The sequence below is a fragment of the Ranitomeya imitator genome, chromosome 5, assembly GCF_032444005.1.
Source record: "Ranitomeya imitator isolate aRanImi1 chromosome 5, aRanImi1.pri, whole genome shotgun sequence".
Classification (NCBI taxonomy): Eukaryota; Metazoa; Chordata; class Amphibia; order Anura; family Dendrobatidae; genus Ranitomeya; species Ranitomeya imitator.
This window is the reverse complement of record NC_091286.1, coordinates 406,657,213-406,672,803: the sequence shown is the minus strand read 5'-3', so window position 1 is coordinate 406,672,803 and position 15,591 is coordinate 406,657,213. Positions and strand designations below refer to the sequence as shown.

The 15,591-nt window shown below is 43.0% G+C and overlaps 1 protein-coding gene across 3 annotated transcripts in view; it reads left to right on the top strand.

Moving 5' to 3' along the window:
• LOC138638022 (cytochrome P450 2J2-like) overlaps window positions 1-15,591 on the top strand; it is a 310,015-nt gene that overhangs the window by 91,449 nt on the left and 202,975 nt on the right. The window lies entirely within an intron of this gene.

Genomic DNA, 15,591 nt, shown 5'->3' with positions numbered 1-15,591 from the left:
ACACACGCATAACAAAAATGATGAACGATGACGATTACTGGTTGGCCTGCCTCCTTGATCCTCACTATAAAGGCAAATTGCAAAATATAATGCCACATGAGAACTTGGAACTAATATTAGCAACCAAACAATCAACTCTTGTTGACCGTTTGCTTCTGGCATTCCCTGCACACAGCGCCCGTGATCGTTCTAACACGAGCTACAGGGGCCAGCAGACCAGAGGTGTTAGAGGGGCAGAAATCAGAAGTGGCGTTGGACAGAGGGGTTTTCTGACCAGGTTGTGGAGTGATTTTGCTATGACCGCAGACAGGACAGGTACTGCAGCATCAATTCAAAGTGACAGGAGACAACATTTGTCCAGTATGGTTACTAACTATTTTTCATCCCTTATCGACGTTCTCCCTCAACCGTCATTCCCATTTGATTACTGGGCATCCAAATTAGACACCTGGCCAGAATTGGCAGAATATGCATTGCAGGAGCTTGCTTGCCCGGCAGCTAGTGTCCTATCAGAAAGAGTATTCAGTGCTGCAGGTTCAATACTAACCGAAAAAAGGACTCGTCTGGCTACCCAAAATGTAGATGATCTAACCTTCATTAAAATGAACCACAACTGGATTTCGAAATCTTTTGCCCCACCTTGCCCGGCTGACACCTAGCTTTCCTATGTAAAGGTCATGCCTGTGGACTATTCTGAACGACTTTTCCAATCTCGTAATTTGCAGCACCTGATTGTCCAGCATACGACATGTTTACACCTCACTAAATGGCCAAACTCCCCACACGGGACCGTGGTATCGCCACTTGGCGCCAGCACCCGTGAGAGTGCTGTTTGTCTGAAGAGGTGGGTGTGCCCGCTTTTGGTCGACGGCACTGCCACTAGGTCCCTCATAGTACAATAAAGTGTCTGGCGGTGGTGGTGCGCACCCAACGTCAGACACATAGACATCCTTCAATGCCTGGCACTGTCAATACCATTGTATTGACATTTTTGTTATGTTAGGCCTTCGAAGCCTGTCTGCGGTCACTCCTTCCACTAGGCCTCCACTGACCTGTCTACTGCTGCCCGTGTACCCCTTGAACCAACATCAGAAAATATAAAAATAAGTATTTTGCTTATAAAAAAGAAAATACTGGAGAGATATCAAATGCAGACATTTTAACATTAAAAACAAACACACAACTAAAATCTGGTACAGTACTAAAAATGGCCACCAGCTACAATAACTTTCTCCTGCAAGTAGTTAACTGAAAGGTTTTTTTCAATTTAAAACACAGATATGGCATCCACCGAGTGTTGTCCTGTCGCGTCTTCTTTATATAATTGTCAAGAAGATGCAAAACAATGAAAATAATAAAACTCTATTTTTTTGGTAAATAATTAAGTCAAAACCACATTGCAAATAAACATTCATTACAAATAAAGAAGCAGGGCGCGTCCGAGGGTGAGTATATACCTAATAAGAATATAATCACCCTCGGACGCGCCCTGCTTCTTTCCGACAGCCTTCCTTCCTAAGAATCAGCCCTTCCGTGGTGTAGAGAGAGGGTGTGTTACACTCCAAGGTGTTCCCCAGGTTGCCTTTCCTGAGCTTCGATCTTCATGCTCTCGTTTAGTAGTTGTCGGAAAGTAGGCTGCATTAGGCCTACAAATTGGGTATGGGGTGGAGAGAGATGGTGTGTTCCACTCCAAGGTGTTCCCCAGGTTTCCTTGCCATTGCTTCGGTCTTCCGACTCTCGTTTAGTAGTTGTAGAAAACTACACTGCATTAGGCCTACAAAATGGGTATCGGGTGGAGAGAGATGGTGTGTTCCACTCCAAGGTGTTCTCCAGGTTGCCTTTCCTGAACTTCTATCTTCAGGCTCTCATTAAATTGTGGTTAAACGGAACAACTGCATTTTGAGTACTAGTTGGTTTGGGGCCTACTATCGGTGTCTGCCACTCCTTGCTGTTCTCCTCCACTGAACAAAGCTGTGCCGCCTGTTTACTACGGTTGCCAATTTTGAACTGCATTTCAACTACTTACTGATTTGGGCCTACTCTCTGTGTCAGCCTCTCATTCCAGTTGTCCTTCACTGCAATGCCCCCTGGTTATTCCTGTGTTACCAATTTTGAACTGCATTTAGCCAACTTTATTCTTTGGGCCTATATCTGTGTTTCCTCCTCATCCTGCCCATTGCCCAGCCAGTGATAGATGAGTCTGCTGGTACATTGACCCATAACGCAACATTCCCCGTGCACGCTACACAACAACATTGTGACCCTGCTGAAAGTCAGGTTCCTCTTCCCGCATACCATACCACCTTACACGGGGACAAAGAGGAAGGTGCAGATGAAAGTGCAGGTTCCTTCATCAGGTGGGGGGAGGAATACTAGTTGGCGACGTCACTGGCACAGGGCCTCTCATAGTACGCAAAAGTGTTGCTGCCGGTGGGAGGCGCCCCCGCCGTGCAAACACACCGCTGTACTTTGAGGGGCCCTGTGCCAGTGCCAATGCCAACGAGTGGGCCCCCCCCTGCTTGCTCAGGTTCACAGCACTTGCAAAGTTGAAATACTTACCTCTCCCTGCTCCACTGCCGTGACGTGGTCCAGATTTCCTGGGCCCACTAATTACTTGAACCAGCCCTACCCACCACAACTTTAGCCAAATGACCCCCAATTTCAAATGCCTTCCAATTATTATAAGGTAAATTACGCTTGACAAGCTTCATTAAGAAGAATGGATGGTTTTGACATTAAAATGGGGGCCAGGAAAACGCCTAGAGTGCCCACTCACTGCCGACTATGCTGCCCCATTGACTTGCATTGGGTTTCGTGTTTTGGTCGATCCCGACTTTACGTCACTTTTGAGATAGTCGGGTTTCGCGAAACCCGGCTCGACTCTAAAAAGGTCAAGGTCGCTCAACTCTAGTCATAAGTATTCAGATCCTTTGCTCGGACACACATATTTAAGGCACATGCTGTCCATTTCCTTGTGATCCTCCTTGAGATGGTTCTACTCCTTCAATGGAGTCCAGCTGTTTAATTAACCCTTTCACGACATGCACAGTAATAGTACAGCGCATGTCGTGTCTCCCCCTTTGATGTGGGCTCCGGCGGTGAGCCCACATCAAAGTCGCGACATGTCAGCTGTTTTGTACAGCTGACATGTGCGCGCAATAACGGCGGGTGAAATCGCTATTCACCCGCCGCTATTAACCTGTTAAATGCCGGTGTCAAACGCAGACAGCGGCGCTTCTGGCCGGGCGGCCGGAAATGATGTCATCGCCGACCCCCGTCACATGATCGGGGGTCGGCGATGCATGCAGGAAGGTAACCATAGAGGTCCTAGATACCTCCATGGTTACTGATGCCGGCCTGCTGTGAGCGCCACCCTGTGGTCGGCGCTCACAGCACACCTGCATTTCTGCTACATAGCAGCGATCTGATGATCGCTGCTATGTAGCAGAGCCGATCAGGCTATGCCAGCTTCTAGCCTCCCATGGAGGCTATTGAAGCATGGCACAAGTAAAAAAAGTTTTTAACCCCTTTCTGACATTAGACGTACTATCCCGTCGAGGTGGGGTGGGCCCCTATGACCACCGACGGGATAGTACGTCATGCGATCGGCAGCGCTCATGGGGGGAGCGCGGCCGGGTGTCAGCTGTTTATCGCAGCTGACATCCGGCACTATGTGCCAGGAGCGGTCACGGACACATTAACCCCTGGCACACTGCGATCAAAGATTATCGCGATGTGCCGGCGGTGTAGGGAAGCTTCCCGCAGGGAGGGGGCTCCCTGCGGGCATCCTTGAGCCCCCCGCAGCAACGTGATGTGATTGCATTGCTGCGAGGGTCTTACCTCCCTCCCTGCCTGCTCCAGCCCCGGATCCAAGATGGCCGCGGATCCGGGTCCTGCAGGGAGGGAGGTGGCTTCACAGAGCCTGCTCAGAGCAGGCACTGTGAAGCCTGCAGCACTGTAAGTCAGATCAGTGATCTGACAGAGTGCTATGCAAACTGTCAGACCATTGATCTGTGATGTCCCCCTAGGACAAAATAAAAAAGTTTAAAAAATTTTTTCCAAGTGTGTGTGTAAAAAAAACAAAAAAAAAACCTAAATAATGAAGAAAATATATATATTATTCCCATAAATACATTTCTTCATCTAAATAAGAAAAACAAACAAAAGTACACATATTTAGTAACGACCCAACCCATAAAACTGGCCCACTAGTTAACCCCTTCAGTAAACACCATAAGAAAAAAAAAAGAGGCAAAAAACCATGCTTTATCATACCACCGAACAAAAAGTGGAATAACACGGGATCAAAAAGACAGATATAAATAACCATGGTACCGCTGAAAACATCATCTTGTCCCGCAAAAAACGAGCCGCCATACAGCATCATCAGCAAAAAAATAAAAAAGTTATAGTCCTGAGAATAAAACGATGCAAAATTATTTTTTCTGTAAAATAGTTTTTATTGTATAAAAGCGCCAAAACATAAAAAAATGATATAAATGAGGTGACGCTGTAATCGTACTGACCCGAAGAATAAAACTGCTTTATCAATTTTACCAAACGCGGAACGGTATAAACGCCTCCCCCCAAAAGAAATTCATGAATAGCTGGTTTTTGGTCATTCTTCCTCACAAAAATCGGAATAAAAAGCGATCAACAAATGTCACGTGCCCGAAAATGTTACCAATAAAAACGTCAACTCGTCCCGCAAAAAACAAGACCTCACATGACTCTGGGGACCAAAATATGGAAAAATTATAGCTCTCAAAATGTGGTAACACAAGAAATATTTTTAGCAATAAAAAGCGTCTTTCAGTGTGTGACGGCTGCCAATCATAAAAATCCGCTAAAAAACTCGCTATAAAAGTAAATCAAACCCCACTTCATCACCCCCTTAGTTAGGGAAAAATTAAAAAAATGTATTTATTTCCATTTTCCCGGTTAGGGCTAGGGTTAGGGCTAGATTAAGGGTTGGGGCTACAGTTAGGGTTGGGGCTAAAGTTAGGGTTGGGGTTTAGATTACATTTACAGTTGGGAATAGGGTTGGGATTAGGGTTAGGGGTGTGTTTGGATTAGGGTTTCAGTTATAATTGGGGGGGTTCCACTGTTTAGGCACATCAGGGGCTCTACAAACACAACATGGCGTCCGATCTCAATTCCAGCCAATTCTGCGTTGAAAAAGTAAAACAGTGCTCCTTCCCTTCCGAGCTCTCCCTTGTGCCCAAACGGGTTTACCCCAACATATGGGGTATCGGCATACTCAGGACAAATAGGACAACAACTTTTGGGGTCCAATTTCTCTTGTTACCTTTGGGAAAATACAAAACTGAGGGCTAAAAAATAATTTTTGTGGGGAAAAAAAGGATTATAAACTGTAGTGAAACACTTGGGGGTTCAAAGTTCTCACAACACATCTAGATGAGTTCCCTGGGGGGTCTAGTTTCCAATATGGGGTCACTTGTGGGGGGTTTCTTCTTTAGGCAGATTAGGGGCTCTGCAAACGCAATGTGACACCTGCAGACCAATCCATCTAAGTCTGCATTCCAAATGGAGCTCCTTCCCTTCCAAGCCCTCCCATGCGCCCAAACAGTGGTTCCCCCCCCACTTATGGGGTATCAGCGCACTCAGGATAAATTGGACAACAAATTTTGGGGTCCAATTTCTCCTGTTACCCTCGGGAAAATACAAAACTGGGGGCTAAAAAATAATTTTTGTGAAAAAATATGATTTTTTATTTTTACGGTTCTGCATTATAAACTTCTGTGAAGCACTTGGTGGGTCAAAGTGCTCACCACACCTCTAGATAAGTTCCTTAGGGGGTCTACTTTCCAAAATGGTGTCACTTGTGGGGGGTTTCAATGTTTAGGCACATCAGGGGCTCTCCAAACGCAACATGGCGTCCCATCTCAATTCCAGTCAATTTTGCATTGAAAAGTCAAATGGCGCTCCTTCGCTTCCGAGCTCTGTCATGCGCCCAAACAGTGGTTTACCCCCACATATGGGGTATCGGTGTACTCAGGACAAATTGTACAACAACTTTTGGGGTCCACTTTCTCCTGTTACCCTTGGTAAAATAAAACAAATTGGAGCTGAAGTAAATTTTTTGTGAAAAAAAGTTAAATGTTCATTTTTATTTAAACATTCCAAAAATTCCTGTGAAGCACCAGAATGGTTAATAAACTTCTTGAATATGGTTTTGAGCACCATGAGGGGTGTAGTTTTTAGAATGGTGTCACACTTGGGTATTTTCTATCATATAGACCCCTCAAAATGACTTCAAATGAGATGTGGTCCCTAAAATAAAATGGTGTTGTAAAAATGAGAAATTGCTGGTCATCTTTTAACCCTTATAACTCCCTAACAAAAAAAAATTTTGGTTCCAAAATTGTGCTGATGTAAAGTAGACATGTGGGAAATATTACTTATTAAGTATTTTGTGTGACATATCTCTGTGATTTAATTGCATAAAAATTCAAATTTGGAAAATCGCGAAATTTTCATTTTCGCCAAATTTCTGTTTTTTTCACAAATAAACGCAGGTACTATCAAAGAATTTTTACCATTATCATGAAGTACAATATGTCACGAGAAAACCATGTCAGAATCACTGGGATCCGTTGAAGCGTTCCAGAGTTATAACCTCATAAAGGGACAGTGGTCAGAATTGTAAAAATTGGCCCGGTCATTAACGTGCAAACCACCCTTGGGGGTAAAGGGGTTAAAAATATGAAAAAATATAAAAGTTTAAATCACCCCCCTTTCGCCCCATCCTAAATAAAACATCTAAAAAAAAAAACAAACCTACACGTATTTGGTATCGCCACGTCCAGAATCGCCCGATCGATAAATAAAAAAAAAAAAAGCATTAACCTGATTGCTAAACAGCGTAGCGAGAAAAAAATCTGAGACGCCAGAATTGCGTTTTTTTTGGTCGCCGCGACATTGCATTAAAATGCAATAACGTGCGATCAAAAGAACATATCTGCACCAAAATGGTATCATTAAAAACGTCAGCTCGGCACGGAAAAAATAAGCCCTCACCCGACCCCAGATCACGAAAAATGGAGACGCTTTGTGTATCGGAAAATGGCACTTTTTTTTTTTTTTTTTTTAAGCAAAGTTTGGAATTTTTTTTTCACCACTTGGATAAAAAATAACCTAGACATGTTAGATGTCTATGAACTCATAATGACATAGAGAATCACAATGGCAGGTTAGTTTTAGCATTTAATGAACCTAGCAAAAAAGCCAAACAAAAAACAAGTGTGGGACTGCACTTTTTTTGCAATTTCACCGCACTTGGAATTTTTTTTCCCGTTTTCTAGCAAAAGACATGGTAAAACCAATGGTGTTGTTCAAAAGTACAACTCGTCCTGCAAAAAATAAGCCCTCACATGACAATATTGACGGAAAAATAAAAAAGTTATGGCTCTGGGAAGGTGGGAAGTGAAAAATGAAAACACGAAAAAGGGCCGCGACTTGAAGGGGTTAAACTGATAGGACTTGATTTGGAAAGGCACACAGCTGTTTATATAAAACCTTACAGCTCACAGTGCATACCAGACCAAATGAGAATCATGAGGTTAAAGGAGCACAGATCTGGCGCCAATACCATTGGCCGGGTCACAACATGTGACCGGCCTCATGTGATGTTATATGGCTTATAAAAGGTCCTTGCTGAGATATGGCGGTATCCCCTTGAAAAAGCTGCATACTAAAGAGGCGAAACGTGCATTGGGGCGTCTTTAAGATCCAACCCGGTACCACCAGCCATCCAGTTTTGTTACCCTGTCATATAGCTTCTTGGTAAGCGCTGCTCTAGTGTATCTACTATGTCTATGTAAACCACTTGGTCACTGCATGTGTATACTATATGGAGAGCCGGTGTGTTGCCACTTCAAAATTTTCTACATTTATGGGGGGTTGATGGTGCCGGGGATCGTCCATACATCCTGTCCTTGCTTTTAATATATATATATTTTTGTACTGTTTGTCACTTGACTGATTTATCAATAAAGTATTTTGCTCTTAACCCTTTACACTCAGTTTTCCTCTGGTTTTCATGTATTTATGGAGTGGGTTAACATGTGGCTCCCTTTGGAGAGGCATTGTCTAGCGTAATTTACGTAAGACACAGTCATAATGTGGGTTTCTGGCTTTCTGATGTTACATATGAAAGCCAGCATAGTTTGTTAAAAAAACACATGAAGGACTCCCAGACTATGAGAAATAAGATTCTCTGGTCTGATGAGAAGATAGACCTTTTTGGTGATAATTCTAAACGGTATGTGTGGAGAAAGCCAGGCACTGCTCATCACCTGCCCAATACAATCCTAAAAGTGAAACATGATGGTGGCAGCATCATGCTATGGGGGTGCTTTTCCGCTGCAGGAACAGGACAACTGGTTGCCATTGAAGGAAACATGAATGCGGCTAAGTACAGAGATATCCTTGATGAAAACCTTTTCCGAGTGCTCTGGACCTCAGACTTAGCCTGAGGTTCACCTTCCAACGGGACAATGACCCTAAGCACACAGCTAAAATAACAAAGGAGTGGCTTCAGAACAACTCTGTGACCATTCTTGACTGGCCCAGCCAGAGCCCTGACCTAAACCCAATTGAGCCTCTCTGGAGAGACCTGAAAATGGCTGTCCACCAACGTTCACCATCCAACCTGACAGAACTAGAGAGGATCTGCAAGGAAGAACGGCAGAGGATCCCCAAATCCAGGTGTGAAAAACTTGTTGCATCATTCCCAAGAAGACTCATGGCTGCACTAGCTCAAAAGGGTGCTTCTACTCAATACTGAGCAAAGGGTCTGAATACTTATGACCATGTGATATTTCAGTTTTACTTTCATAAATTTGCAAAAATTTCTATTTTTTTTTTTTTCCATTAAAGATGGGGTGCAGAGAGTACATTAATGAGAAAAAAATGAACTTTTTTGAATTTACCAAATGGCTGCAATGAAGCAGAGTGAAAAATTAAAATGGGTCTCAATACTTTCTGTACCCACTGTACATATATCTTGCTGCTGAACACTCTACACCTAGATGAGGTAAAATTCCATGAACTGTTCGCACAAATCAAAAGAATTTCCTTCACTAACAACATTGTTGATCCTTTTTGTAAAACGTGTCTCCAAAGAAATGTCTCATACAGTTGTGCTCAAAAAAAGTTTAAATATCCCCGCAGAATTTTTGCTTTCTTGGCCTTTTCTTCAGAGAATATGAATGACTAGGTGTTTTCAGCCAGCTAACGCTCGGCACACTCATTGCTATCTAATTAACGCTGCTGGTGATTAAACTAAAGTAAATAATGACAACATTCAATAGCGCTTATGCAGGTGGTATATTAACATGTGGTAATGTGTGGGGACGGAGCCTCGTGTGGTAATGTGGGAGGGCGGGATTATGAGTGGTGATGTGGTGGGGGGTGGGATTAGGCTAGGTTCACATTGCGATAATGGGTTAACGCTAACTGACTCCGTTGCACGGCGAAATTGTTGCAATTAACGCCATGCAATGGGTCCGTTAGCGCACCCATTGACGGCAATGTGTTTTTTTTTTTTTTTGTTTTTTTTTTTTTTATCTGTAGCGCATGCCATTTTCGGCACGCGCTAGCGATGTGCCGTTATTTTGTGACGGACCTTGGACGCTGCTTGCGAGGTCCGTTCCTCGCTAGCGCAGATCGGGGATCTGCCCTAGCGGGATCGGCAAACGCGATCCCTCTAAAGACATTGCGTTGGCGCAATCTGCTAGCGCTATGCGCTAAACGGATTGCCCTAACGCAATGTGAACCTAGCCTTATGTGTGGTGGGGGTGGGATTATTTGTGGTAATGCGGTGGGGGCAGGATTGTGTGGTGGGGGCGGAGCTACTGTGCAGGGGGTGGGATAGCGAGTAATCAGGAGTGTGTGTGTGTGTCCCAGTTTTCTCCTTTTCATGGAATATTGTCTTTTTCTATCCCCATGAATTTTAAAACTGCTACGGCCATGATGATGATTGACGTGATTAGCTATTGGTGAATCCCTCCAATTATTGTCATGCTAATAATAATAATAATCTTTTATTTATATAGCGCCAACATATTCCGCAGCACTTTACAATTAAACTGGGACATGTACAAACAATAAATTCGGTTCGAGTTAAGACAATTTAAACAGTGACATTAGGAGTGAGGTTCCTGCTTGCAAGCTTACAATCTACAAGGAAATGGGGGGACACAATAGGTGAAAAGTGCTTGTAATTTCAGGTCTGGCAATTATAATAAATAGGGATTTTCAAATAAAGCTGCATGATCCGGTCCTCAAACCATGTGTTTAAGTGCAATAGTCAAGTATCAAGTGCAGTTAACATGTGCATGGAGGGTGTGAAGACAGATGAATAGTAGGGTGCAGATTCAGAGTAATATTTGGAAGGAGGGAACAGGGCAAAGTTAGTTTACTGAGTAGTTGATGTGGTAGGCTTGTTTGAAGAGATGGGTTTTCAAAGCATGCTTAAATAGGTCGGGGCTAGGTATCAGTCTGATCGTCTGGGGAAGTGCATTCCAGAGAGCTGGCGCAGCACGAGAGAAGTCTTGGAGACGAAGGTGTGAGGTTCGGATTACAGGTGATGCAAATGCTCCTCTACTCTTTTTCTAAACTCCCTCTTGGTTTTTCCTATAAATTCTACCCCACATTCAAAGTTGGCTTTGTCAATGATGCCATTCGAGTGATTGAAGTGAGTTGAACTCTCCTCAAGTGACTCGTCTTCCCTTCAATGAAGCGGCTCATGATTTGCTCACCTCTGACGTTGTCCACTGCCTGTGCTGTGGTGCCTCTGCCAGAGGTTGTGATTTGTAGGGATTTTTCTATTGGCTCCAAGGAGATTAAAAGGTAGTCCTCTGATCTGACGCTACCGCCTGATAAAGTCTTGCTTCGAAACTTGCATTAGGACTGGTGCCATTCCAGCAGAAGCAAGCAATGGGTAAGGGGGTCATTTATGTCTTCATTATGTGGTTTCACTTTATTGAACATGTGTTCTTTATTTAGTCACTGCATATGATCTATTTGGCATCCTACCCTGATGTTTTTGGCCTGATAACATGCACAGAAGTTGAGACAAATGGGTTTGAAAGGCTGTTAAAGGTAACATCCTCACCTGTGACCTGTTTGGTTGTAATCAGTGTGTGTGCATAAAAGCTGAGTGAGTTTCTCGGATCCAGACAAACTCTTGCATCTTTCATCCATCCACTGACGTTTCTGGATTGTGAGTCATGGGGAAAGCAAAAGAATTGTCAACGAATCTACAGGAAAAGATAGTTGAACTGTATAAAACAGCAAAGGGATACAAGAAGATATCCAATTAATAATGCCAGTCCGCAGCATTCAAACTGTTAAACAAATGGAAAATCAGGGGCTTGGTAAAAACAAAACCACGATCAGGTAGACCAACACAAATTTTGTCTACAACTGCCAGGAAAATTCTTCGGGATGCAAAGAAAACCCCACAAATAACATTAGCTGAAATACTGGACTCTCTGAATACTAGCGGTGTGGCAGTTTCAAAATGCAAAATAAGGAGGCACTTGAAGGAAATTGGGCTGCATGGTTGAGTCGCCAGAAGACAGCCATTACTGCGCAAATGCCACAAAGTATCTCACCTGCAATACACAAAACAGCACAGAGACAAGCCTAAAAACTTCTGGAACAAGGTAATTTGGAGTGATGAGACCAAAATTTAACTTTTTGGCCACAACTATAAACATTACATTTGGAGAGAGGCCTATGATGAAAGAAACACCATTCCTACTGTGAAGCATGGAGGTGGATCGCTGATGTATTGGGCATGTGTGAGCTACAAAGGTACAGGACACTTAGTCAAAGTTGAAGTAAAGATGATTGCAGCACGTCAGCAAATACTGGAGGTAAATTTGGGCTCATCAGCCCGGAAGTTGCGCATGGGACACACTTGGATGTTCCAACTTGACAACGATCCAAAACACAAGGCCAAGTCGACCTGTCATTGGCTACAGCAGAACAAAGTGAAGGTTCTGGAGTGGCCATCTCAGTCTCTTAACCTCAATATCATTGAACCACTCTGGTGATATCTCAAGCATGCAGTTCATGCTAGACAGCCCAGGAATTTACAGGAACTGGAGGCTTTTGCCAAGAAGAGTGGGCAGCTTCACCATCTGAGAATATAAAGAACCTCCTCCACAACTACCACAAAAGACTTCAAGCTGCCATTGATGTTAGAGGGTGCAATACACGGTATTAAGAAATGGGGTATGTGAACTTTTGATCTGGGTCATTTGGATGTTTTGTGTTGTCATTATGATTTAAAAAGAGAAAACAATGTAGAAGAACATGGTCAAATTCTGCGCTGCTGAATCATGTATTCCAAAGGTATTGTTAAAGTGGTCTTTAAAGGGACACTGTCACCTGAATTTGGAGGGAACAATCTTCAGCCATGGAGGCGGGATTTTTGGGTTTTTGATTCACCCTTTCCTTACCTGCTGGCTGCATGCTGGCTGCAATATTGGATTGAAGTTAATTCTCTGTCCTCCGTAGTACATGCCTGCACAAGGCAATCTTGCCTTGCGCTGGCGTGTGCTACAGAGGACACAGCATGAACTTCAACCCAATATTGCAGCCAGCGGGTAAGGAAAGGGTGAATCAAAAACCCCACCTCCATGGCTGAAGATTGTTCCCTCCAAATTCAGGTGACAGTGTCCCTTTAATTCATATTTTTTAACAATACCTTTGGACTACATGATTCAGCAGTGCAGAATTTGACCACGTTCTCCTACATTGTATTCTCAACAGCCGGTCCCTCGTGGATCCATGGATCTGCAGCAGCGAATCTTTCCAATGCTTGTCTTAAGCTAAGTCTGGTGAGTGCTTTTACCTTGCATTGACTGCTCAATCTCAGATAAAACCCTATTGCGCTATTTTCCTCCAACAGTTTTCATAAAAAGAGAAAACAGTAGTTTGACAATAAATGGCTTCACCCAACCACTAAAAATGAGTGGAGAAAAAGTTTTGGTGTTATCATTCATATTGTTACGGCCGCTACTCACCTTTGTCGTTCCGCTCCTGGCTCCCGCCTCTTCGGCTGCGGGAGCTGTTCCTGGTCACTCTTCTCCCAGGTCCCGACTCGCTTCTCTCTCTTCCTCCTTGACAGCACTCTCATTTTCCCCCTCACTCCTCTCATTCCCCCCTAACACTTGTCATTTCAACCTCACATCTGTCATTTTCCGATCACTCCACTATTTTCCCTCACTCCTCTCCCTTATATATAGTATATACCTGTATGTTATCTCCTCTGTAAATGGTATACACCTGCTGTATGTCATCTCCTCCTCTATATACCTGTCATCTCCTCTATTATATAGTATATACGTGTCATCTCCTCCTGTATATAGTATATACCTGTCATCTCCCCTGTATATAGTATATACGTGTGTGTGATCTCCTCCTTCATATAGTATATATCGGTGTGTCATCTCCTCCTGTATTAGACATCGTTCACACGTTATTTGGTCAGTATTTTTACCTCAGTATTTGTAAGCTAAAATTGGCAGCCTGATAAATCCTCAGCCAACAGGAAGCCCTCCCACTGGCAGTATATATTAGCTCACACATACACATAGTAGACAGGTCATGTGACTGACAGCTGCCGTATTTCCTATATGGTACATTTGTTGCTCTTGTTTGTCCGCTTATTAATCAGATTTTTTTTTTTTTTTTGAAGGATAATACCAGACTTGTGTGTGTTTTAGGGCGAGTTTCATCTGTCAAGTTGCGTGTGGCAACATGCGTGTAGCAACTTTTTGTGTCGAGTTGCATGTGACAGGTTAGTGTAGCAAGTTTTGCGCGTGGCGAGTTTTGTGTGAGGCAACTTTTGCATGTGGCAATTTTTCCGCATGTGGCAAGTTTTCCATGAGGTGAGTTTTGCACGTGTGGCGAGTTTTGCGTGAGCCTAGTTTTGCACGTGGCATGTTTTGCGCGTGGCGACACTTGTGTTTCGACTTTTATGTGGCGAGGTTGGTGTATGTGTGGTGAAATGTGTGCTGAGGATGGTATATGTGTTCAAGCACGTGGTAGTGTGTGGCGCATTTTGTGTGTGTTCATATCCCCGTGTGTGGTGAATATCCCATGTCGGGGCCCCACCTTAGCAACTGTACGGTATATACTCTTTGGCACCATCGCTCTCACTCTTTAAGTCCCCATTGTTCACATCTGGTAGCTGTCAATTTGCCTCCAATACTTTTCCTTTCACTTTTTCCCCATTATGTAGATAGAGGCAAAATTGTTTGGTGAATTGGAACATTCGGGGTTAAAATTTCGCCTCACAACATGGCCTATGATGCTCTCGGGGTCCAGACGTGTGTTATTAGGTTGTTGTGTTTTTTTTTTTTTTTCTGTAATCAAGTTTTTACTTTTGTCAATTGGAAATATTACTTTTCTGTTTGTTCTAAAACGTTATATAAAACACTAATGATTTTAATTAAATATTGCATACTATTGCTTGAAAACAGGAGTATATTTTGGAGACATTACACGTCACCTCATTTTATTCTATAATTGAGCAGAATAGGGGTTGTGAAGTACAATCTTTTATTAATTCTAATGGAACCTGTCATCTTAATCTCACTTTATCGATGGTGTTAAGTTTATTTTGTCTCACAATTACTTTGAATATAAAGAAGAGATGTACCTTTTAGCTGTGGGGTCTGCCATGGGGACCAGGTTTACCCCCAGCTATTATTATTAATAATTAAAACATTATTTTATTCCACTTTCTATGATCTGCATGTACATGACTTAGGAGGATTGATCCTCCTGACAAATTCCCTTTAGTGTACATAGAAATTCCATGACTCACAGGTAATGTCTTCAATTGACAGCGCTCTTTTTCACTTCTCCTCTTCACGCCCAGACTGCTATGGCTTTTCAGTCAAATCTCGTCTCTACAGATATAGGTTGTCACTGTATCTGTCTCTCCACCAGTACTATGTGCCACTTTTCTTGTCTTTGACATAGACTATATATGTGAGTAGCTACCAGTGACTACAAAGAATGGTAACACAGGCTACAGGTAGCTTCCAGTCTGCTGGCTATGCTTCCACTGTAACTGCTGACATATAGTATAAGTAAGCATGGACTGCACTGCTACTTTTAAACCAACTCTTAGGATGGCTTCACACATCAGTTGTTTTGGCACATGTGCTATCCAATATTTTTGCAGTTAGATGGTGGCATAACTTGAAGCTTGTGAGCCCCAATGCAAAATCTCCAACAGATCCCTTTACTTTCATGGATCTTTATTAGTATTGGTTTTCTCAAAGAGGCCTAAGGGATCTTTTGGGCCTCTTAGATTTCCAAGCATGGGTGCGATTGCAACCCCTGAACCCACTATGGTTACGCCATGGTCGATAAATCATTGACCAATTAGAATGATTGTTCTTTTTCACATTTATGGTTTTTTTTTTTTTTTTTTTTTTTTCTTGCACACCACTTGTCTGCCACAAAACAAAGAACAAAAATTGGAAAAGTCCTATTTTAATCCATGTTGTTCATCAAACTTGAGCAAGGTTTATAAAAACT